Source organism: Cyprinus carpio, chromosome B9, assembly GCF_018340385.1.
Source record: "Cyprinus carpio isolate SPL01 chromosome B9, ASM1834038v1, whole genome shotgun sequence".
Lineage (NCBI taxonomy): Eukaryota > Metazoa > Chordata > Actinopteri > Cypriniformes > Cyprinidae > Cyprinus > Cyprinus carpio.
Window position 1 is genome coordinate 29,247,481 of NC_056605.1, and position 24,685 is coordinate 29,272,165.

The 24,685-nt window shown below is 36.5% G+C and overlaps 1 protein-coding gene across 8 annotated transcripts in view; it reads right to left on the bottom strand.

The window, feature by feature from the left end:
• Positions 1–24,685, bottom strand: part of LOC109087828 (beta-1,3-galactosyltransferase 1) — a 141,279-nt gene that overhangs the window by 32,629 nt on the left and 83,965 nt on the right. For 6 of the 8 annotated variants that reach the window (XM_042731846.1, XM_042731851.1, XM_042731849.1 and 3 more), the window contains one exon: positions 15,365–15,436. The gene's annotated coding sequence lies outside the window, so the exon portion shown is untranslated. The remainder of the gene's footprint in view (positions 1–15,364; positions 15,437–24,685) is intronic. The other 2 variants (XM_042731847.1, XM_042731853.1) reach the window with 1 other exon arrangement.

The following is a 24,685-nucleotide window of genomic DNA, read 5'->3' on the forward strand; positions in this document are numbered from 1 at the left end:
CCACTTGAGGTCTGCCGGTGAGGAAATCAAGAATCCAGTTGCATAGTGAAGAATTCAGGCCGAGGTCCATGAGTTTAGAAGCTAGCGTGATGGGGACTATAGTATTGAAAGCTGAGCTATAGTCGATAAATAGCAGCCTTACATAGTTCCTGTTATTGCTGTCAATGTGTGTGAGAGAAGAGTGCAGGATGTGAGAGATGGCATCATCAGTGGATCTGTTGGGGCGATAAGCAAACTGAAGAGGGTCCAAAGTATCCGGGATGGAGGAGCTGATGAAGTTTTTAACCAGTCCCTCAAAGACCTTCATGACTATTGATGTGAGGGCAACTGGACGATAGTCATTCAGGCAAGAGGGGTTATTGTTCTTAGGCACAGGGATGATGACAGATTTTTTGAAGGAGGTGGGAACCACCGATGTAGCAAGAGACTCATTAAAGATGGATGTAAACAAACCAGCGAGCTGATCAGCACAGGACCGCAGAACACGGCCAGAAATCCCATCAGGTCCGGCTGCTTTCCTGACATTCACTCGCTTTAGAGCCCTCCGAACCTCGTCCTCAGACACGGTGATTACATGATTATCGCTGCTCTGAATGCTGCTTCCTGACGCGCTGATCGGCAGACTCGCGCTGCTCCAGATTGCTTTCAAAGCGGCCGTAGAAAGTGTTTAGCTCGTCAGCCAGCGACGGATCTGCTCTCACCTCTGCAGAGGATTTATTTCCAAAGGCACAGATGGTTCTTAGTCCTTGCCACATGCGTCGGGAGTCATTGAGCTGGAAATGAGACTCTATTCGTTCCCTGTATCGGAGTTTGGCGGCTCTTACTGCGCGTCGGAGAGCATAGCACGATGCTTTGTACTCACTCATGTTTCCCGACAAAAGACCGGCGTTGTAAGCAGCAGTGCGTTTGTTTACTGCTGCACGGATTGTACTGTCCACCCAAGGTTTCTGATTAGAGAAGGTCCTTATAGATATTGTATCCGTAGCTTGTTCGGCTAGCGTGTTTACAAAGCTTAATGCTACATCCGTGAACTCGCTGACGTCAGATGAACTTGCCCGAAACACATGTCCCAGTCTACGTCATCAAGAGCCGCCTGTAGCATGGCTTCTGAGTGGGCGGACCAGCGCGTCACCACCCTCTACACCGGGGTTCTTGAACGAGCCTTTGTTTATATTCCGGTGTGAGGAAAATGGCGGCATGGTCCGATTTGCCGAAAGCCGGTAGTGAGCGAGCTTTGTAGGCATGCTTAAACTGAGTGTAGCAGTGATCCAGTGTATTCGGTCCTCTGGTTGGACAGGACACATGTTGATAATAATTAGGCATAACCTGCCTGAGGTTGGCTTTTTTAAAGTCCCCAGCGATGATAACAGCAGCGTCAGGATGTTTGTTGATGTTGCCGCTGAGCGCATCGTGAAGCTCGGACAAAGCCAAACCGGTGTCAGCTTGTGGTGGGATGTAGACAGCAGTAACGATGATCGATGAAAACTCCCAGGGAAGATAGAATGGGCGGCAAATAATAGATAAATGTTCCAGATGAGGCGAGCAGGAGCGCGACAGAGTGGAGATATTCCTGGGGTCACACCATTTCTTGTTAATCATGAAACACACTCCTCCACCCTTGGATTTACCGGCCTCGGCTGTCCTGTCCATCCGTAAAAACAGAGAAGTTTTCAGACGGCGTTACAGCAGCGTCCGGGACCGAGGGCGTGAGCCATGTTTCAGACAAACAAAGGATGTTACAGTCCCTAATGTCCCGTTGGAAACTTATCCTGGCTCTAAGATCGTCCATCTTATTCTAGAGTGAGTGAGTGAGTGAGAGTGAGTGAGTGACTAGAGTGAGTGACGTGACATTCAGCCAAGTATGGTGACCCATACTCAGAATTCGTGCTCTGCATTTAACCCATCCGAAGTGCACACACACAGAGCAGTGAACACACACACACACTGTGAACACACACCCGGAGCAGTGGGCAGCCATTTTATGCTGCGGCGCCCGGGGAGCAGTTGGGGGTTCGATGCCTTGCTCAAGAGCACCTAAGTCATGGTATTGAAGGTGGAGAGAGAACTGTACATGCACTCCCCCCACCCACAATTCCTGCCGGCCCGAGACTCGAACTCACAACCCTTCGATTGGGAGTCCAACTCTCTAACCATTAGGCCACGACTCCCCCAAAAAAATAAGTGAAAGTGACGTGACATTCAGCCAAGTATGGTGACCCATACTCAGAATTAGTGCTCTGCATTTAACCCATCCGAAGTGCACACACACAGAGCAGTGAACACACACACACACACCGTGAACACACACCCGGAGCAGTGGGCAGCCATTTTATGCTGCGGCGGCGCCCGGGGAGCAGTGGGGGGTTCAAGGGCACCTAAGTCGTGGTATTGAAGGAGAGAGAGAACTTAGATGAGATGGGTACATGCACTCCCCCCATCCACAATTCCTGCCGGCCCGAGACTCGAACTCACAACCCTTCGATTGGGAGTCCGACTCTCTAACCATTAGGCCACGACTCCCCCTTCTGCTCGCCAATGTCCAGAGACTGGACATTGGCGAGCAGAATGCTCGGTAGAGGAGGACTGTGAGCTCTTTTTCTCAGTCTGTTGCGGACCCCAGCACGTTTCCCGCGGTGTTTCTTGATCCGTCGCCTCGGGTGGTTATTCAGGTGGCCATTGTTCATCTCGGTGTTCCGGAGAATCTCAGATGGCCACGATGGGTTGGAGGATAAAGTGTCCTGGAACAGGTTAGTGAAGCGGTATCCAATGTCCTTTGTCGTAAGTTATCAGTGCAGAGGTTATGTGTGCAAAAAAAGAAAGCAAAAGTAGGTAAAAAAGTAAATAAAAACACAATCTAAGCGGAGCGACCTGGACGGCGACCGAACTCAGCGGCGCCATCTTTACTCCAACTGCTATTAATTGTATTCATTATTCATTTTAAATTTTATTGATATATTTAAACTACTATATAACTACTGTAATATAGTTATATAATGAATTGTATTTTATACATTATATATTGTAAGTTTTAGACTGACTTCAACTAAATCTAAATAAATAAATGTTATGTCAACAAAAGTATATTGGTAAACAAATAAACAAAAAAATAAATAAACATGGTCAACTAAAGCCTATTGACTATTTAATAAAAAAATAATAGTAATAATGATAATAATAATACTAATACTTATCATTATTATTACTATTATTATTAGCTAAAGCCTATTAACTAATAATCATGTACAAAAGGCTATGAACTTTACTGAATAAATCAATAAAATAAAAAAAATAAAAATGTGAAAGCCTTCTGACTATTAACTGACTGAATGAATGATTGACTAAATGAATGAATGATCACTATATCAAAACTAACTTGTGATGAAACAGGTCTCTTGCCTACTAATTTAAACCATATTTTATTCTGGTAATATTTATATATAGAAGCTGTGGTAATACTATCATTATTAGTAAAATTATCTCTTTTTAACAACCCATACTATTTTTATGCCAATGGATTTCAGATGGAAAAGAAGTAAACACAGATTTCACATATTTAACAGCTGCTGAAGTTTCTCCTGAAGCTCACAGCCGACAGTGAATGTGAGACTTTGTGAAATAATGTGCAGCTTTGACATTTCCAGTCAAGGTAGACCACTCGAGACCCGGATCCAGAACAAAACCTGACCCCGAGACCCAGACCCACACCTGCTGGTTCAAGAACCAGGCTACCAGTTTTAATGATCTGACACAGAAAAATATTGAATTTATTACAAAAGTTTTGATTTCCATACATTGCCATCCAAGTCTCCATGCTAGACATGTTCAGCGACTTCTGGAAAATTAAAATATCAACCTGACCAGAATCTGACCAGTACTGACTCAGAATACAGCCATTCTGTAATATATTCCTAATTTTATAAAAATTAATATATAAATGTATAAATTAATTAATAAAATTAAATAAATAATAAAATATTTATTACTAACATTAACTAATGCATTAACTAAAAATAAACCAACAAAAGCTTTTATTATTCTTTTGTACTATTATTATTAACTATTATTATTATTTAAAAAAGAATCCATGTTCATGTTAGTTCACAGTGCATCAACTAATGTTAACAGATACAATTTTTGATCTTAAAAACGCATTAATAAATGTTGATATTAACATTAAAGATTAATAAATGCTAATAAAAATGTAGTTTGTAATGTGTGTAATGTGTTCATTATTTATATAGTAATGTTAACAAATTAGATTAGTAAATGTTACAAAATAATAAAATGAATGAATGAATGAATGAATGAATGAATGAATGAATGAACACACAAACAACTGTTCAAATGTCATTAGGATTTTTTAAAAGAAATTAGCATTCAGCATTAAGTTGATCAAAAGAGACCGGAAAGACATGCATAATGTTATAAAATATATATATTTTTAAAAAGAGTATTTAATTATTTAAAATAAATACATTTATTAATATATGGAATAAGTGCAAATAAATATTCTTTTTTTCAACAAACCAAATCAACCCACAAATTCATGATCTGATCGATTACTATCTCAAGAAGTGAAACAGCTTCTGTCTTTATAACGCTTAAGAGCCGAATGACTTCTCATGAGTAACAAATGAAAATCCGCTAACAATATGGTGATAGAAATGTGATGCAATAAGACAGGACCACAGCCGTCTCTTCTGAATAATGTATCCATACAGTGTGCACCATCCTCCTCTCCCAGGAAATGTCAAAGCCCAAATCTGATTCCAAATGTCAAGTAAACACGAATCTCCTTTGAAAGAGAACGTAGTCCGGGCTCGGGAATATTGCTTCATTTCCTCACTCTGGACTGATAAACATGTTGGTCAGGATTGGCTCGGCTGCATATTCTCCCACACTGTGGCGATGAGACCCGTGAGACTAACTCTTAGTAAAGATGAGAGCGCAGGCCTGTGTCAAGACATGTTGAATTCTCCAGGCCAGGACTGTCTCCCTCGAGGGACATCTCACACACTCACGAGTCCTAAATGCCAAATCTTTCCTCTCTTAACCATCTCAGAAAGTGCCTCATATTGTCCAGAAGGCATTAGTGTGGCATGATATATTGATGCCACAGTATCACACATCCACTGATCGCCCACAGCACAATCACTGAAATAAAAAAAAAAGGAAAAATGGCCCAGAAAGTCCAATCTGATTGGCTGGTGAAACTGCAAACAAAACATGGTAGGGTCAAAAAATCTGAAACCAATCATGAAAATTATCTATTTTGCTCTTGTCTTATTACAAATTGTGTTTTCAGCATAATAATGTTCGTAAAATGTTTTTGTAGCCTATTTAATGTCTCTCTCACACTTTAATGTGGAGCTACAGTACATGAATAAATCTTGATGTTCATGTTCTCCAGCAATGGAAGAAGAACATCTGACTGTCTGTGAAAGAGCCACAAAATTGATTAGTGATCTAGAAATAATGTGGAATATGAAATCTTTCCTGTTCATGATTATTCTTCGTTTGACTCATGATGGCTCAGTTTCACCAGAGACTAAATTTATTTATTATTATTATTATTATTATTATTATTATTATTATTAATAATAACCTAACCTCATTGATAATCTGGGATTCAAAATATAATTTCAGTTTTTTTGACAAATTTAAGAAAGGTACATCAGCTAAACTTTAAGTCAATGTCTTTGATATTTATGATGCATTAAAATAAGTAAAAAATATACAGCTTTTAAAAGGCTGTCAGTGGAAAAATACTGAATAATGTGCACCAACGAATCATGCACAACAAAACTATACATGTGCATTGGATAGGTAAACGGGGTTCGATTTTTATGCTGATAAACCGCTTCATCTCACATTCATATGATGAGTTTATCTAATCCTCTCCTCTCATATTAATTCTGTATCTCTGTTGTCCCTCTTCTCCTTTCTCAGGTCCAGTTCAGCTCTTTTTTCCCTCTCTCCATCTGTGTGTCTCTGTCATGTGGGTGTCTCTCTCTCTCTGTCCCAGGTAGTCATTAAAGCCGCAGCAGATGGTGCAGCTGTTGTCTGCTATCTGAGAGTCTCTTCACTCACCAAGCTCTGCGGCTATGGACACAACACACTCAAACTGCTGCTGCGGTGGAGAAATGATTTACTAGCTCACACATTCATCATCAAAGAGCCTGGCTGAAATCAGCAGGAAATAGAGCCCTTTATAGCCAGATAAATCTGTTCCAGGCATATTTAATAAACATGACTAAGACAATATAATTGGAAATATATTTAACCTAATTCTTGTGCCTTTCAGTTCTACTGAAAATTGAAGCGCTGTCATCATTTATAATATAATTCAAAATGTTTTTTAAATAATACTTAGATTCAGCAAGAACACATTAAATTGATTAAAATTAAAGACATTTATGTTATAAAATATTCATATTTCTTTTGAGTTTTCCTTTCATCAAGAATCCTGAAATAAAATCATGGCTTCTCATGGTTTTCTACAAAAATATTAAACAGCACAACTGTTTCAACATTGAAAATTATAAGACATGTTTCCTGAGCATCAAATCAGCATATTAAAATGATTTCTTAATAAAAACATTGGTACTGGTACAGAATTTAAGGAGAGACCACAGACTAAATGCCATAAAATAATAATAATAATAATAATAAAAAACGATCATAAATGCTATATGTATGCTACGTTATATAATGATTAAAAATTACTGGTAAAAGTTTTGAGAATTTGTATTAATGAACTGATTATGCTAAGGTATTTGACAAAAAATGGTTGGTATGGAGTAGATTTTACATAGTTAGAAAAAATACAATGCTGAAAATAAATAAATAAACAAACAAACAAACTTGATGTGACACGAGTAAATACAGCTAACAATTCAGCTCTGCATCACAGGAATAAATCACATTTTAAAATATATTCAAATAAAAAACTGTTATTAATATAATAATATTTCACAATATTTCTGTTTTTACTTTATATTTTGATCAAATAAATGCAGCCTTGATGGGTAGAACGGTACTTTTGAACAGTAGTGCATTTTCCCCTTATGTAGTTGGACTCTGTGGTACATACTGTAAAAGGTTCAGTTTTGCAACATTTTCCATATAATGAAAGCGCATGGAAATGGATGCTTCAAAACAAGACTTGAATGCAATATATACAAGCCTTCTAAAGCCATACACTAGCTTTGTGAGATTAACAGACTGAAGCAAAGCTCACTGTTAATCTCAAATCAAAAATAGCACCATTAGACGTGTCACATCACACATCAAAAGTAACCGGTTCTCATGATATTCTTAGTTCTCTCAGTATATTTGTGAAATGTTGTGATCGCACAGGATTGGAATGACATGAGGGTGATCAAATGATGACAGAATTTACATTTTTGGGGTGATCTATTTCTTTACACTGTTAAACCATTTTTAGAGTTTGAGTAACTAGTTTCATTATGATGCTTATTTCACCGCAGTAGACTTATTACTGTTCAGTGATGCTCATTTTCAACACACACACTCAAACACTGAGCGAATCGATCTTGTCTTACAAATTGACCATGTTTTATTCAGCCATTCAATGGAATTGTAAGAGAATATATCAAACGTATTATAAGTTTGCACGTCATGCTATAAGAGATCTATAGTGAGATTAATGATTAGTATAGAAACAAAACACAAAGGCTATATTTCTATGCATTGGCACAGACACGATAATGAGATATAGCAGAGAAAGTATGAGGAGGAGGAGACGCAATTCTCCATATGGCTTCATGCACCAGAATGAGTAAATAATGACGGAATTTATATTTTTGAAGAATTTCTTTAAAAGGACTTTGGAGGCGGCCAACAAACATACTGGGAATGTCTGCATTTGCAAATGAAATGCATTTCTGAACAAACAGAAGTGCACATGGAAGTGAAAGATGGAGAAATCTGTCTCAAAGCCTATTACAATCACATAATTTGTTTTAGTAAGTCTAAAATCTGAGACAAGGCTCTCTTCATTATAATCCTCTGGCACAATAATGTCAGGAATTGAACTTGTAATTCAGCAAAGTGTGACTGCAAGCACCGCCTCGTATCGAAACAACTGCGCAGCTCCGAGCCAATAATATCAGGGCTTCACGAAAGATTAACTGATGTCTCACATCATGCATGAAATGTAGAAATAACGGCTAGCTCTCAAGTGGGAAAATCAATGGGGGAAACAAAGTAATAAACCATTATCTGTTGTAACACAATGCTGTCTCACTTACAGGTAAAATAAACCAAAAAATGACCACTCATTTGTTCTTGATTGCTAAATTCAAAGACATTTTCATTGCATGTGCTTTTTGAAATGTTCACCCAAAAATGAAAACTTGCTGAAAATGTACTCACCCTCAGGCCATCCAAGATGTAGATGAGCTTGTTTCTTCATGGGAAGAGATTTGGAGTAATTAGCATTATATCCCTTGCTCATTAATGGATGGGTGCAGTGAATGGGTGCCGTCAGAATGAGAGTTGATGAAAACATCACGGTAATCCACATCTAATCCACACCACTCTAGTCCATCAATTAACATACTGAAGTGAAACATACTGAATTAACATACTGAAGTGAAAAGCTGTTTAGAAAAAGTAAACCATCATTAAGACATTTTTAACTTCAAACCGTTGCTTCTGGCTATAATATGAATCTTCTATCCATAATATTATTTTCTCAAGTGAAAAAGTCATCTCGTCTGAATCAGGAGAGAAATATGCACCGATCAAGCATTGTTTAACTGTTGAAAACAGTTGATTTTGATGTAAGATGACAATGGGGATGGACTTCTTCACTGGAGGAGCGTTATTATGGATCATGGACAGGTATTTTGGTCAGAAGCAATGGTTTGAAGTTAAACACCTTGATGGATTCATTTATTTAACACCACGCAGCTTTTCGCTTCACAAGACATTAATTGATGGACTGGAGTGGTGTGGATTACTTGTGAAATATTGTGGTGTTTTTAACATCTGTTTTAATTCTCATTCTGACGGCACCCATTCACTGCAGAGGATCCACTGGTGAGCGTGATGAAAGCTAAATTTCTCAAAATCTGTTCTGATGAAAAAAAAACTCATCCACGTCTTGAATGGCCTGAGGGTGAGTACATTTTCAAGAAATTTTAGACTTGCAATTTTCCCCTGGTAAAAAAATCTCTGTATAAAAGCTGTATAGAGGCTAGTTTTATCTTCTATCTGAAGAGCCGCTGTTGTGGCACACAGTCTAAGTTAAATAAAATGCAAATGTATCATGTGATACAGTCACACAGAAAGTCAATCTGTAAGGCACAATCATTATCCCGTTCATTCAATCTAGTCACTATCACAGACATTGTCTTACTGTAATTGGCCAGTGGGCTGTTACGGGCCTACGGTAATGAGTTTCACTGATGATAGTGTAATGTATCCATACAGCACAGATGGTAACAGGAATTGCATACGTCTGAAATGTGCATTGTTCTCTAAACTATCCCATCAGGATGGACACTTCCCAGAAAGCCTGAAATCTGTTGGCGGAAGATGATGGCTATAATCAGCTATGTGATTAGAATAAGGCTTTGATTGCATCCGCCAGGTTTCTCTCTGTAACCTGCGTGAGGAAAGATTCTCTGGAGAGAGCTAATAGGATCTAAAGACCACAGTGAAAATTTGTGAGTCTGAACTGCGTTGCCTCATTATCGGGCCACGCTTGCATGGAGAATGTTAAGCAGGCTGCTCCACACCGTAGGGTGGTACTTCGCATGATAACTTCATCAAAGAGAATATTTCAGAGCACAATGAACCTGGAGACATCAGATGTCATTATGATTAATAAGATATTTTGGAGTTTGAGAAAAGGAAAGCTCAAGAAGAATTATATCATGCACGAATGGCGAGTTTCTGTTCAGCTGCAATTGCACTGGCAGGTGCCATTCAGAAGTGAATTGAGAATGCCTTTTCAATCTAAATCTAAATCAATTATTTGTAGAATTACTACTCAATTACTTTTACTAGAATTAGAATTACTACTCTTACTGAATGTAAGAAAGTAGAATTAGAATCCATTAAAGATAGCTGGATGGATAGATTGATAAATATAACAATACATATCAGGATGGGTGGATGGATAGATAGATAGACAGACAGACAGACAGACAGACAGAGAGACAGAGAGACAGACAGATGGATGGATGGATAGATGGATAGATAGATAGATAGATAGATAGATAGATAGATAGATAGATAGATAGATAGATAGATCCAGTGGCTGTGATCCTTCATGCTACAGTACATACTCAACAAACAGATGAAGAACACTTTTCTGATTTTCTGAAAAAGTTCTAAAAAGTAAAAACTTCTTGAATGAAAACACAGCCAGCATCATGTGGTTTTAGATATGAGTTCAGCAATGTTCGGCTGGGCTGCAGCAGATCTTCACCCAGCACTCCTCACAGAGTCATGTCGAGGGATTTACACTGATCATAAATAATACATTCATGACTGACTACAGTCAATTCAGCTGGGTCCTGCACTCCAGAGACCTGGATCCCAGCTCAGAGCAGAATGAGAACTTGATTACTTAACATGTGGTTTTTGCTACAAGAGTTTCAGAAGCCAGAGATTCACTATCACCATGAGGCGCTGCAGCTCATTTTTGCCAAAAACCACCTACTTATAAATGATCAATGCTAATTATGAAATCAATACTACTACAATCAAAGACCTCTACTCAAACAACTCTTTGTTCATCCAAAAACTGTTGTAACAGTGAATGTGTGGACAGAAAATAAATAAATAAATAAAATACTGGGAATTAGTGAAAGATGTGTGCAGACTGATTTTTTTTCTATTATTTTTCCGATGTAAAATTAATAAGCGCTGAGTACTGATCTTGGCCAAACATCAAAACTACAAAAGGTCACATTAAAAGGCCCAGACGATCCGTGGATTTCATTTAACCACTAGACATTAATAATTGGACAATCTATTAAATGAATCAACTTCATCTGAATTGAGACACGAGTCTGTGGAAGCACTCCTGTAATTAACATGAGTGTACAGCATAATACAGGCCTTATGAATTGGGGAAAACCATCAACGTACTGTAACATCAGTAAATGAAGAAGAAAATATTTATTTTTCTTTAAATATGTTAAACATCCACAGACATTACTTAAAATATTTAGAATAAAATTATAATGGTAAAGAATATACTGTATATAGACCTATATATTATTAGTAGTGGGTATTTTCAGTATAGAATATTTCATTATATATTTTCAGAATATAATAATAAATATTAATAAATAATAATAGTGCATTTATTTTGCTTAGTTATTTATATTTTGTACCTAATAAAATGTAATTCACAATCACACATAAATATCAGGACTTTTTCATAAATTAATATATATATCCATTGTGTGAATATATTTTGCAGCCAAAAAGGAGGAAAATATCTCATTATTATCAATATTGAAAGAATATTACATTAACAGAATTAATATTAAAAAAAAAAAAAATCTGAAAAATTCAGGTTTGCATCACAGAAATAATCATTGTATTTTAAAATTTTCACATAAAACCACATAAAGCCAGTTACATAAAACAACAATTTGTTATTAATTCATGAAACAAGCTGATAAGTTTTATAACACCCCTCCCCCAGCCCTTTTCAGATTGTTCCTACGCCTCTGTAAAATCAGTTTTGGTATTATTATTAGATGGCTAATGAAAAACCCCCAAGATAACAGAAGAAGCAGGATGGTACATGAGTGAAAAAATGTGGTTGTGCAGAAGGTTGCATATTGTTTTTACGAAGCTCACGCTTCTCAAACAATGGGTCCCTAACGCTGTTTATCCACAGGTGAGGCGGTGGTGGCGGTGTGCAGAGCACTCAAATTCAATGTGCTGATAGCACGCAGCTCCAGAGGACGAGAGAGCAGGAAGCAAGATAAGGGAGGATGTAATTAAGGTTTCATTGCCTTCTGTTCCCCAGGCCTGGTCTCCAAACACAAGATCTAACACACAAAGCGGCGATACGCACAGCGCATACGCTCAGGGTAAACAGCTGGGCACCGCTGAGTCACAGCACAAATGCTAAAGGTTACCAGGATGACGCTGATCTGAGACCAGTCCTGTGGCGTTTATTTGAGGTTAGGAAAAGCAATGCTAATTTATATTAGCATAACTTTCATGCCCTGTGCAGAGTGGAGATCCAAATTTAATAAAGGAGATTATGTAATTTTGAGGTCATTTGTACACAGCAGTGCTCTTACGGGGCGATTACTGCTTCAGAAAGCCAGCTCAAATAAACCCACTAGCCATGAGCTTTACCAGATTCAGTGTGTATGGCAGCAATGCTTAAATTACAAAATCAAACTACTAGGGATGCAATGGTATTATCAATATCGTGGTATCGTGATTGCAAAACTGTCTCGATATCATCGTGGTCACATGATGATATGAAACGATAGGTCTTCCAGGCAAAAAGTGTAGTTTTTTTAAATATATTTAAACTTATTATTCTAACATGAAAAGTCTTTAAAGTTGTGTTTTGAGCCATTTATTTTGGCACATTATCTGTCAAACGAACTAAAACCGAAAGCACAATATGGCTTAATCCCTTCATCAAGTCTGTTTGCACTGCACGTTAAATGGCGAAGTGTGCACTTTGTTCAGGCGATCAGCTCGTGATCTGGTGTTTTCCATGACTCAGAATGGCTCTGTTCACAGTGAATGAATGCATCAAACTCATTTATTGCATGTGCTGTGAGTTTAGTGCATATTTGCATATACTACATTTGTTAAATCAATTGTTAAATCAATTTGTGTATCATTTAAAAAGCAGAAAAATTAAAAGGTCCCACTCAACTAGACCTCACTTTAAGAAATCCAGTGTCACAATTTCACACAACACTGCAACATTCTACACTGTAAAGCATTACATGGAATGAAAATCAGAGCTTGAAGTGGAAACTCATTTATTGCCAGTTATTTAGATAGCATCTTGATTGTGTTTAATGAATTTGTGATATGAAATGTCGGCCGTGCTGTTTATGGTCGCCTCTCATTTTTTCTAAAGGGAGGGTGAAGGAGATTTTCGTTGCCTCAAGCCTCATCTGTCCTTTTTCCAAAGCCGCCACCCCATTACATAAATTCATTTTCATCATGCTGCGACAACTACAAGTGCTACAATCTAACGTAAATGGGTCATTCCTACTACGCAGCACATTTTTCATGTCCTCCTCATGGATGCAATATTAAACATACAAATTTTAAAGATGGAAATATTATTAAATTTATTTATTTTTTCTTTCATGATGATAATATCATAATTAAGTGAAAATAGGGGTTTATATAATATCATTTACATAATTTTACCACTTGGAGTTGATGTTTATTTTAGTGTGCAGATGCTGCACTAACTTTCACAATGAAAGGCTAGAGAAAATATTTCAGGTTTTTCTTCCCCAAGCAATATATTATTGTTATACTTCTTATATTTTTTAATTGTGAATTCATTTACAGGTTTTATATATAAAATTTCAGCTAGTTGCCAACGTTTCTCATTTCAATGTAGTTTAACTTTATGGATTAAAATAACAAACTAAAACTAATTATATCTAAACAGAAAGTACTAAAAATGACATTAACAAAAACAAAATTACTAAAACTTTCACTAAAATTAAAATAAAAAAATATAAAATATAAATTTATACTTATATATTTTTATTTATTTATTTATTTATTGATATATATATATATATATATATATATATATATATATATATATATATATATATATATATATATATATATATATATATATATATATAAACAAATATACAAAAAAAAAAAAAAAAGATTTTTTAAATGATTTAAAATCTACTTCCTTGAAAATTAGCATCTTGGTTTTTAAAAGTTAAAAATTTGCTGCAGTACATGAATGATCCAAATCAAGTTGTCAAAATTATGCACATTTAACCCATTTATGCTCCATCTTCAGGCTACAATATTATTAAAACTCAAGCCTGTTGATAAAGGCCTCAGTCAGCGGTAATATTCACAGTAAAACACACAATGATTGTGCTTTCTGTCTACCTTTGGCCTCAGTATTGGCAGTTCGCCCGAGACAGTGAAGTAAACTGTGACCGCTCTGGCCTGTAAAATGCAAATAGCTCAGTTCTGGTCAGCGTCAGGCCAAGAGCAGGGAATTTAGAGTGTTTTTTGAGCGATTAAAACTCACCAGGCCAGGCCATTTCAATGCTGATCAAATTTTCATTGACCTTGGCAACTCTCAAACAATTCAAGGACTTTCATGCCAACATTCTGCGCGGAGTCTTTTTGTTTTTCCTCATAATGGAAAATTGACTTATTCAAAAGCTTAAATAAGACATTTATAACAATGAAGAAGCAGCAGCAGCAGAAGAAAAATTATATAACCTTTATAATAAAAGCAGTGAATATAAGCAAACATCCCATGTAGAAATGTCATATATTGCCCTATATCAAGAGTGATATTGCTATATACATTACCTATAAGACGATATATCATTTTCACATACATACATTCGCTTGGTCTCATACTGTATATACAGTATGTGTGTAGGTGTGTGCATATTTATATATACTATCATACACTGCTATATATATATATATGTATAATATTAACATATATATGTGAACTTGGACCACAAAATCAGTCATAAGGGTAAATTTTTCGAAATTGATATTTATATATCATCTGAAAGCTGAATAAATGATCTTTCCGTTGATGTATGGTTTGTAAGTATAGCACAATATTTGGCAGAGATACAACTATTTGAAAATATGGAATCTGAGGGTGCAAAAAAATCTAAATATTGAGAAAATCACCTTTAAAGTTGTCCAAATGAAGTTCTTAGCAATGCATATTACTAATCAAAAATTAAGTTTTGATATATTTATGGCAGGAAATTTACAAAATATCTTCATGGAACATTAAATATCCTAATGATTTTTGGCATAAAAGAAAAATGGATAATTTTGACCCACACAATGTATTTTTGGCTATTGTTAAAAATATACCCCAGTGACTTAAGACTGGTTTTGTGCTCCAGGGTCACATATAGGGTTGGTATAGTTAACTAAACTGGAAATTTAAATTAAAGCCATAAAAATGTTCAACTGCACAAGGCTCTCCAGCCGGCCGTCAGACCGCTGATACATGCTATTTACAAAAGCTGCTTATTTAGACTGCTAGTAAGCTAGTTAAAATGAATAGTTGAGCAAATCCTATTTTCATGTACTTCAAAAGTTTTTACTTAGAATCTTGATGAAAGAAACCTGAAGGACTTACTTGTGTCGTGATGTTTCAGCTGTAGTTGAACTGGAAATGCTTGGCTCTCATTCTGAAGGTAAGAGTGTCCTGCTGGGAGGAAAAAAAAACAAACTTGATTCTATAAGTTTTCACACTCATCTATGTGCATCCATGTGCAGATGTTCTGTGAAGCAGTGGTTTTGATTGTAAGTGCCAACTAAAAATGTGCTAGAATTGTCTATAGGACAATGCAAACAAATACACCCATAAAATCAAACACTGAAATGTATTAATATATATATATATATATATATATATACAATGCCAGTACTTCAAAAGATTAGGGTCAGTTTAAAAAGTTTTTTTTTTTTTTTTTTTTTTTCACTCAGAGGCTTTATTTATTTAATCAAAAATATAGTAAATTGAATTAAATGACCGAAGGACCAACTGAATGAATGAACTAACTAACTAACTAACGAACAAACGATAGATAGATAGATAGATAGATAGATAGATAGATAGATAGATAGATAGATAGATAGATAGATAGATAGATAGATAGATAGATTGGAAGTATATTTCACAAAAAAATTAAAAAGAAACAGTGTGAAACATACTCAAATGACTCAAATACTCAAATGTACTGTTTTGTTTACAACTGAATTAATTAATGAATTTTAATAGTGCATATTTTTCCCCAGGATTCTTTTAATGAATAAGAAGTTTAAAAAAACAGCATTTATTTGAAATAAAAATATTTTTTAACATTATAAATGTTTTACTGTCACTTTTGATTAATTTAATGTGACCTTGCTGAATAAATGTATTTCTTTCAAATAATTTAATAAATAAATCTTTCAGGACCCATACTTTTGAGTGGTAGTTTATACTGACTCCTGTATTTCAAATCCTACATTTAGAAAGGCTTTAAAAACAGGCAGCAATATCACTGCAAATACATACATCGCAAAGAAGCATTTGCATTTCATACGCTCATGATGCTTATTGACAATAATGAAAGGTATGCGAAGCATCACAACCAGTTATACTGAAATTCAACCAGTACTATTTTATTTTTGCAGCTCTACAATGTACATAATTGACTCTTTGAATGTTGCAGTATTGAACTCAAAGCTTTGGCCCTCTGAGGCTGCGGAAAAATAAGACTAGTGCATATTGATGATTATAATCATGTACTCGCTCTCCCTACAGATTCCGTTATGGGTGTACAAGTGAAGAACAGCTCACATAATTCAAGATATTACAAAAACAAATTAAGCTTTTCATTGCTTCCTGTGAGACCTTGCTCAGGTTTTTACACAAAAATCTGAATACACAGATGTTGCTGAAACAAACTTAACTCCTCATCTAACAGCATGTCCTAACCAGACTTGATGCAACAATCAATGCAGCAATTTGTCTGCGACGGTGAAGTAAAACTGCAGCCGCTCCGGCCTGTGAAATGCAAACCGATCCAGACTAGAAAGTGCGTCAGAGTTTAGAAGATTAAATGATTGAAACCAGACAAATTCAAAGCTGTCAACTCTCGGACAGTTCAAGGAAATGTGTTGTTATTGTTAACTGCAACTAAAATTAAAAATAAACTAAGTATAATTTTCATTTTAATTAAAACCAATTTAGTTAATTGAAATAAAGTTGAAATAAAACACAAATATTAAAAAACTAAACTAATTGAAAATTAAAAACATTGCCTTAAAGGGCTCATATGATGGAATTTCAAATTTTCCTTTCTCTTTGGAGTGTTACAAGCTCTTGGTGAATAAAGAAGATCTGTAAAGTTGCAAAGACTAAAGTCTCAAATCCAGAGAGATATTCTTTATAAAAGTTGAGACTCATCCACACCCTCCTAAAACACCTCGTTTAAACACACCCCCACATCTATACGTCAGTATGTGGGAAGATATGCATAACACGCCCAGATGTTCACACAAAGAAAGAAGGCATAACTTTTATTCTCGTTGTAGTATTGTTGTTGTCGCCACCGCCATGTTGTATAGATGCTGTGTGTTTCACTGTGAAAGCGAAACTACTTTGTTTGGCCTTCCAAAAGTAGATGATATCCACTTCATCATGCCTGGAGCTGATCCATGCTGGTCGCTGAGGAAATACATCAACTTTGCACTGTTTTTCACCAGTTGCTCCTTCATAGAATCTGCCAGCTGCACCGTTCTCAAGCCGCCCGCCTCTGCTCGCTCAAGCCGGCCGCAGCTCACTCTATGCCTCCAGCCTCCACTCACTCAAGGCCGCAGTGTGTGACACTGTTTCGTTGAGAAAGTGAAACTACTTTGTTTGGCCTTCCAAAAGAGGAAACAACTAGAAATCATGTTTTTATATCACGTTTATAATGGGTTTTATGTTTATGTCTCATCGCTCCGGGACAGGGCATAACAATATGTTAAGGGGCATAACAATGCTTGAGGCATTTGGCCAATCACAACACACTGGATACCTGGCCAATCAGAGCACACCTCGCTTTTCAGAGTGATGAGCCTTGTAAAAATCAGCGCGTTTCAGAATGCATGGCATAGAGGAGAAACAATAATGTACAGTATGTAGAAAATAATGTGTTTTTTGAACCTTAAACTGCATAAACACATTTCATTACACCAAATATACAAAGTAATGTTATTTTTAGCAGCATCATATGACCCCTTTAAAACAAACTGAAATCAGTTTAATTTTAAAAACTAAAATAAGAATTTAAATAAAACTAAAACAGACAAAAATAAATAAATAAACAGTTTTAAAATATTTAAAAAGAAAAATGATTAAAATGACAAAAACATATAAAATTAATTTAATTTTTTTTAAAAGAAAAATGAATTAAATGTCAAATGCACATAAAATTATAAAAAAATAAAATTGAAAATGAAAAATAAAATATAAATTTAAACACTTTAATAGTATATGAAAATACTAAAATAACACTCTCAATGACATTCATGTCCTATACCTACGCATCTAACAGGCAACAGTCAATTTGTCTGTCCACAATGAATGTAAAATGTCCATAACATCACAAATTCATAGCTAATTAGAACATGTCTGATGTTTAATATGCAATTATAATATGCAATTTTAGACCAACGAGATTTCACTGTGGGTGGAGCTACCTTGTGCAACAACATAAAAACTAACAGCAGATGATTGATAAAATGTCACAAAATATTGTTTAATTAATGGTCAACTAATCACCCAACATCCATCTATTAGTGAGGTCAACTAATCAATATTTCTCGATTTTTTTTTTAATCCTTAATTTGTATTTTTTTTTTCTTTGTGCCTGACTTTAGAGTGCCATGCTTAAGCATGCTTTACCAACACAGTCTGCACAATAAAACCCTCTCTGAGTGTCTCATTTCTAAATCCATTTTCTTCGACCAGCACTTCAAGATTCAATAATAAATTTTAAGACAATTACTGCCAGAGTTCAAATCACCTGCTGTTCCCTTTATTGTGCCGGGTCGCTAAGCCACCATATTCTCTTTATAAAATCCTACACAAACAAAAACACACACACAAAAACACACACTATTCCTACACACACACACACACACACACACACACACACACACACACACACACACACACACACACACCCAACTCGATATATTCTCAAATCTGTCTACATCAATGATTCTCAAACTTTTTGACCCAAAAGGCCCTCCATTTTCCAACACATTATTTGAAGACATTTCCTCTGGTTTTTCTGTGGTAATTATGGCAATTTAAATGATAACTTTTCTGAAAAGAAAACACTAAAAATCAACACATACATCAAAAAAAACAACATTCACTTTCTAAATAAATAAAAACCAAAACTCTATTCTACCACTTAACAAAAAAAAAAAAAAAAAAAAAAAAAAAAAAAAACTCGCAATTTCAAGAAATGAAGTCACAAGTGCATGATATTAACTCACAGTTCTGACTATTTTTCTCACATTTGCGAGTTTATATCTGCCATTCTGACATTATAATTCACAACTGAGAGTTTATATCTTGCAATTCTAAGGAAAATAGTCAATAAAAATTGTGAGATAAAATTTTGCAGACAAGCTTCTACAGAATCCTGAATTTACTTGAACCCAAAATGAATCATGGTTAATTAAATTTATATTTTAACACTCACAGTTTGTTTATAAAAATAATCATTTAAATTGTCATAATTGATCACAGTTTTGAGATATAAAATATGAGAATCTGAGAGTTTATAACATGCAATTCTGACTATATTTCTCAGAATTACAAGTTTATATTTCGCAATTCTAAAGACACAGTTATCTTTTTAATGTTTTATTCAGTGGTGGAAACAAGCTTCCATTGAATTCTATACCTTTACATTGTTCAATAAAAACAATAGTTATTAAGAAAGAAAAAAAAGATCTGATTCAAGTTTTTATATTAAATCAGCAATTTAAAGCATAACGAGGCCATAGAACCTGACGAATGTTAGTGGCGTGGACCAACCTGTAGCGTTGCAGATGTCCTGCATAGATACACCTGCCACACTTCTGGTAGAGTGAGCCTTGACCCCCAAAGGCAAGGGGAGACCAGAGGACTGCAAACCAAAGAAATGCAAATGGCATCCACTTTCCACCGGCTGAAGGTCTGTTTAGTAGCAGGAAGACCTCTTTTGGGGGGACCATAGCACACTAGCAGCTGGTTCACCCTTCTCCACAGGCAGCTCTGGATTCGGTAGCCTCATTCTACAGTGTGCAGGACCCATTGAGACACATTTGGCAGAAGTTTCCATGCTGCTAAATAGTCTATTAAGGGAATCAGTCTCAAGATTGACCTTTGTTGTAATCAGAGCGGCTAGCTTGGTGCCTTAAAGCGCAAAACCGGCAGGGAATGAGCGAACAAACTGCTCTAGAGACCTCCGAAGAGGTAGCAAGCCTCCCAGTACCGCTACGTTTCCGGGCAGAAACTGAGAGAAGCACCCTGAAACACTGTGGGTGGCAGGGTTGGCAGATTAATCTCCTGGTGGCACTGAGGAGAGACAGGCACCATATGATGAGCTGTACACTGCACATCCCCAGAGGGGCTTGCCCTCAGAAATCCTGAAACACAAGCGTCAGGACTTCTTAGCCGAGGAAGAAGAACAGTCTGCAGATCCGGCTTCACCTTAGAAGACCCCAGTCTAGAGCGACGTGGGGGAGCACAGGAGGCGACGCTCTGTTTTTGTGCCTCCCAGTATGAGGAGCTGGTACACAGAAGGGGCTGCTTTTGCCCGGCAGCCCCAAGAGTTAGAGAGTGACGAGGGAGGAACTACTGAAACACCACCGCCTGTTTACGAGCCTCCTGGTATCTGTCGACGATGGAATTAATGGCGTCACCAAGCAGGCCAGAAGGCACAAGTGGGGCGTCCATGAGGAAGACCCTGTCCTTCTCTTTCATGTCTGACAGGGTCAACCACGGATGTCTCTCCGCCACCACCAGTGCTGCCACAGACCTGCCGATGGTGCGGGAGCTCTCTTTGGTGGCACGGAGAGACACAGCTGCGTTCGTCTGAGCTCTGTGATATCCTCAGACTTAATCTCCTCGCCCTCATCCAGCTCTTTCAGCAGATCGGCTTGGTAAGCCTGCAACACCGCCATGGTGTGCAAGCAAGCGCCAGCCTGACCTGCTGCCGTGTACCCCTTGCCAACCAGCGCTGAGGTGGTCCGCAGTATATATATATTCTATGTAACGTAATCGTTAACTATGATGTTATTTTATTGCACCAACTTTGCATAGATGATAGCACAAAAACCCATTTCGCAAAAATAAATATATATGAAAACAAACAAACGAATAAACCTTATGAGTGAGCATGACCCCCCCCCCAATGTTCAAACCAAAACTACGCCCTTGTCTATAAGTCTGTGTGTGTCAATACAGTAAGTAAACAAGTAACATGCGAGAGACTAATATATCAAGTTCACCAGAAAACCGGCTTTACAAAACTCCCTCTATATTTAATAAAGCCTGACATCTGCTTATGTTTCTGTGGCTCGTTTGCCTCCGTCTCTGCGGTGAGATTAAAATGATGGGGGACTCCTTAGAGACGGCTGCTAGCAACTGCCTGGATCAGCATCCGTGCTGAGAATACCACCGCAGAGACAAAGACGCCTGCTGCTCACCAGCAGAGACAGAACGCGCTCAAGTCCTGCTATAAAGTTCTGTCATGTCACCTGCCTTCACTTTGTCCTCCATGAAGATTTCGATTCACACAGACTGGTGCGTGATAAAGCGGGAATGAGAGCTCACCTCCTCACATTTACTGATGAGGCTGCAGAAGCTCTTTTGCGTTTGACAGCTGAGGCTTCACAGACACAAACCATTCATTCCACAAGGATTTATTGTCTGGCGAGACGACCGGATTTTGATAGCGCAGATGAATGCGACCCAGAGGAACATATTGCTTCTCATCCACAGCTCCATAGACTTTCCAGTCATGTTTCATTTCAACTCCATCTCAGATGTTTCATCTCAAACTTCTTCTGAGTAAATTAAAGCAGACACAGATGAGTCAATCGTTGACATCCAGTGAGAATAAAAAGATATAAAAAATTATGTAGAAAGTAGAAATAAATATATAAAGAAATAAATACATAAATATATATATATATATATAAAAAAGAAAAATGTAGAAAGAAAATGTAGAAAAAGTCTATTGTTTGTATGTGTATAGATTAATAGATAGATACTAACAATATATAGAAATAAAAATACTTAAATGTTTAAACTATATTAAAATATAATATAGTTGATATTGGCATAAAATTGACATATTTAATAGATACTTATATAATATTTATACTAATATAAACCAATCAAAAAAAAAAAAAAATATATATATATACACACACACACACACACACACACACACACACACACACACACACACACACACACACAATATACAGTATGTGTGTTTAATATATATTAATATAGATTTTATATATATTATTTATATATATTAAATAATTTATTAAATATATCTACACTGTATATATGTGAATATGTCTATATATAGACACATAGCCAATTCAATCAAATTAAATCAAATCAATACATATCGCAAATCTTAAAGGACTAATAACATTAGTAAAAGTAGCTTCAAAAAGTGCAATCATGAGGCTATGCAATAGGCTTACTAGGAAAATTCTCAGAACTGAAATTATGGTTCTCCATATGTGTCCCAAAATAATATTCTGTTCACATAATCTGCAGGGGTTTCTTATTACACTGACTTTCACTCTGAACACCATCAATTCAAGGCCCCTAGGTCCTCCACCTACTGCTCTTGAGCTGTGGCTTTTATCTGGAGAGTTTTTTGTCAATGAAGAGCAGATCCTTGTTCTCCTGTGACCTTGCTGTAGCCTCTGCTATCTGGAATTGTGATGGAGGATGTATTTACACTCACCTTCACTGTACGAACAGCGCAGCACAAAAGCCCAGAGGAATTCACTGGCGGTCTGCCACACGGAGGTCATCAGAAAAACGTGCTAAATCTTGCATGATTTCACTCTGCCTATTTCATGCATACAGCCTTTCTTTCATAAATCATTATGCAATGCAGGACTGGTGGACAGGAACAATTAGTGACTTATTTTGTCAAGTCCTGACCCATAGGAAAGAAAAAAGCATGCATGAGATCTCTATACTATCCTGACTGGTTCTTCTACGCATCAATGAGGTTAAATGGACCTCTGCTTAAGTCTGTATCTTTTCAGGTGTTTCTCTCAGAGAAAATGTGCAAAGTAGTGCCTTTAAGGGGCCAACAGCTAGTCATTGGGGAAGTACTCACAAAGGCACACCTTTATAACTTCTTTACCCCTAAAGGGTTAAAATTAGTGCTGTAAAAGTACCACCTTAAGGGTACACATTACTGCCCCAAGGTATCTAATATGCACTCTTAGGTTTAAAGAAGGTGCAAAGATGTCCCTTTGTGAGTACTGCTCCAGTGACAAGCTGTTGTACCTCTAAAGGATACATTTTTGCACATTTTTGTGAAAAAAAGAATAAGAAAAATACCCCATACATATGGATGCCCGAATTCCAAAGTCGTAAACACAGAATTGCCAGACAAAAATTTAGAATTAGAAGACATATATCCGTAATTCTGAGAAAAAATAAAATAATTCTATTGTCTTGAAATTCCAAATATACATTTCGCAATTCTAAGTGTATATCTTGCAATTCTGACTTTTTTTTCAGACTTCTGAATTTACTTTTTTTTCCCCTGAATTCTAAGTAATCATTTCTCAGTTGTTGAAACACTCAACATAAAACACTTAAATTTTTAAAAATATATATTTTATTTGTTTACCTGCATGCAATGTGCATGCAATCAACTGACATTAGAGAACTATGAACATGCATAAGTGTTATTGAAATATTAATTTAAAATCTCAGGAAGGACTTGCGTAAATATTTTAGGACAAAAGATTAGATGAGGAAAAAGGTTTGCGAATCCCTGATCCACAATGAACATTTTCTCACTCTCTCAGGTGTCTTGCTGATAACGCAAACAGGAGGAGGCAGATGAAATCAAGCTTGAGTTTAGACCAAGAGCAGAGTGAAGCCTCACTCTTTTATGATTACGTTATAGCTCAATAAAATCCCACAGTAATTTGATTTCTTAGAAAACGGAGAGAAAACCGTACAAAGAGTTCAGAGTTTGTTCTGCTACCTGCTGTCTGCGGTCCAAATCTAATACAGGCCACAGCAGGCTGGCCGTCTGGTTAAAGGCTTTTGCGAGTCTGACCGTATTGAATAAAAAAACGTCAATTTTCACATTTACTTCCTATTAATACAAGCTCAGGACTTAAAAACATTTTTCACAGTACAAATCAACATAATCTGTTTCTACAGAATACTTACTGGCACAACACAGAGAAACTAAAGGAGAATTTGTTGGATTTGTGCACAGTGCACAAATATGATCTTTAGGACTGAATCACTTTATAATGTTTCAAGTACACTATACTACAAAATGCATGTTTGTTCTATTCTGTTGCATGTACTGTAAATGCATTGCACACTTCCCCTCATACAGTAAATGCATCTGATTGTGCATTACCAACCTAACATAAACCAAACCTAAATATACAGAGCTTCTTTAAGACAGATATGAATTATACTTTTTTCAGTATCATTCACTAAAAATCAATCCTGTGACCCTGTCTTTGCTTACACCATGATCTGCTGGTTAGCAAAATGTTTACACCTTTTTTGTCAGCTGAACTGCTTTGACCTAGAATATTTACTTGAAGTACCCCTGAGATTTAATTAGAGTTAACGTTTCAATAATTTAAAAACACATTTGAATGTCAAAGGTTCTCGGATGTTGGT